This window comes from Atta cephalotes (genome assembly GCF_000143395.1).
Source record: "Atta cephalotes unplaced genomic scaffold scaffold00092, whole genome shotgun sequence".
NCBI classification, from domain to species: domain Eukaryota; kingdom Metazoa; phylum Arthropoda; class Insecta; order Hymenoptera; family Formicidae; genus Atta; species Atta cephalotes.
In genome coordinates this window covers 354,635-356,905 of record NW_012130156.1, presented here as the reverse complement: position 1 = coordinate 356,905, position 2,271 = coordinate 354,635, and the positions used below count along the sequence as shown (strand labels likewise).

Below are 2,271 nucleotides of genomic sequence, written 5' to 3'. Positions count from 1 at the left end.
GTGTGTGTGTGTGTGTGTGTGTGTGTGTGTGTGTGTGTGTGTGTGTGTGTGTTGTGTGTGTGTGTGTGTGTGTGTGTGTGTGTGTGTGCGTGCGTGCGTGCGTGCGTGTGCGTGTGTGTGTGTATATACCGGTTTGTTAGATTATACGAGAGTGTGCAGATCCATACTACGAGAGATCTCTCTTACTTCGATTGGTTTATCGATTATCCAATCTACTTATAAATTAATTTTGGAGGATCTGTTATATATAGTTTATTGTGATTTAAATTAAATAATTTATATTAGGATACAAATTTATATACATACAGAGTTTTTCCTTCTTTCAAACTGCATGAAATTAGAATTAGAAATTATATTTAATTTTAAGCATTAAAAAATATTTGTCTTGTTTTCCGATCTTTTTCACTTGATAAAAATTTGAGATAATAAAAATTTAAATTTATAATTAATAATAAAACACTTAAAATGTAACTTGCATGGATTGTGCAATCGTGTTTCTAAATACTTCGGAATCCAACGTAACGTACACAAGATGGGTTTATCTGATCATGGTGATGTGTAATGGGAGTTACTATACCTAGTGGTTAAATTTATCCTTCGTAGAGTTTCGGGAGACTTGTTTTGCTCAGCGGATACCTAAAATGCTTACGGTTTCGAGAGGATTCGGAAATAGCTATAGACCGAAGCAACTGAATCCCGAAATACCTACACCATAGTGTCATACATGAAATTGCAATGAAAAATTATTCTTTACTAAGAATTATTTGAATAAAATAATTCATATCTAATATATTTTATTTTCACAAAGATTTTCAAATAATGTTTTCCAAAACTTTTAAATAAAATAAAATAAAATAAAATAAGTTGCGTTGACAGAACAAAACAATAACAAATACAAAAAATATAAATTATTATTATATAGATTAAAATGCAATACATGTTTCTTACTTGAAGTAAAGCGATTACTACACGCGTTTCTCCACTTTGCACAGCAATGGTACTTATAGTAGTAGTTGGAGAGATGATTTGTTGTGGCGTATCCTCATTTCTTTGCATGACAATTTCGGAATTTGTCTCAATAGATCTTTCGGGATGCACGTGTGCCATTGAATCAGGACCATCCACCATCATTGTTAATTTTATCTTTTATGTGATAATCAAAACGTTTCAGATCTGTATTAGCAGAATTATATTCGCGGCATAATTATATCATGAAATACTCACTCGATGTTTATATATGCTACGAATTAAGCAATAGTTGACAATATAGCTGCTGAAAATTAAAATAGTGTTACACGACTTTATATCGACGTTTGGACCGAACATACACAGTGATTTCAATGCCTGGTGCTAAATATATTACAATGACGTACGTCGATATAAAACGCGACAATAAACATTTAACTCATAGATATTCTCAAAGATTTTACAGATAAAAAATATATTAACATGTTTTCGAGTTGGCTCTTTGAATTGTCTTTTCTAATTTACTTTATTTTTGGCTTTGCCAAAGATGTTAATACGAAAATTCTGTGAATGTAAAATTGAAGATGATTGTGTCTATAATACAAATAGACAAACTAAAGATATTTAACTGGCAAAAGTTTTTTCGCGACTGAATATTTTTTCAATGTTGTCTTATCTCTTTAATTTGTACTAATTTCTTAAATTAAAAATATAAAAGGAATATAATTTTTTTATCAAAGTTAAAATATTTCTTCTACGCGAAAAGGAATAACAATTTGTTAATTTACAGTTACGATCAATTGAAAATATATACTGCGTACAGTAATATCTGTGTTTTTTCTTTTTGATACAATATATTAATACTTTATGTAGATATCTTTGTGTGTACGATGACGTCATTTACAGAGACGAACAAATGGTAGAATAAAACCGGACTGACTGGTAACTTTCAACAAGTAACGTACGGTGAAAATCATACGTAATCGGAGATGATCCGATAAAAATATCAATCAATATTACAAAAAATTTTTTATATGTTTCTTTATTGGATAAATTTATGATTTCTCCCGTTACATCAGAGGACTGTTCAATTATTTGCAAATAATTTGATCGACTCTTTATATCTTAAAGAAATTTTCCAATTAACACACACACACACACACACACACACACACACACACACACACACACACACACACACACACACTACACTACACTACGTACTACGTACTACGTACTACGTACTACTACTACTACTACTACTACTACTACTACTACTACTACTAACTAACTACTAACTACTAC

The 2,271-nt window shown here is 30.6% G+C and overlaps 1 protein-coding gene across 1 annotated transcript in view; it reads right to left on the bottom strand.

Moving 5' to 3' along the window:
* Window positions 1-2,271, bottom strand: part of LOC105624873 — a 41,438-nt gene that overhangs the window by 25,191 nt on the left and 13,976 nt on the right. The window lies entirely within an intron of this gene.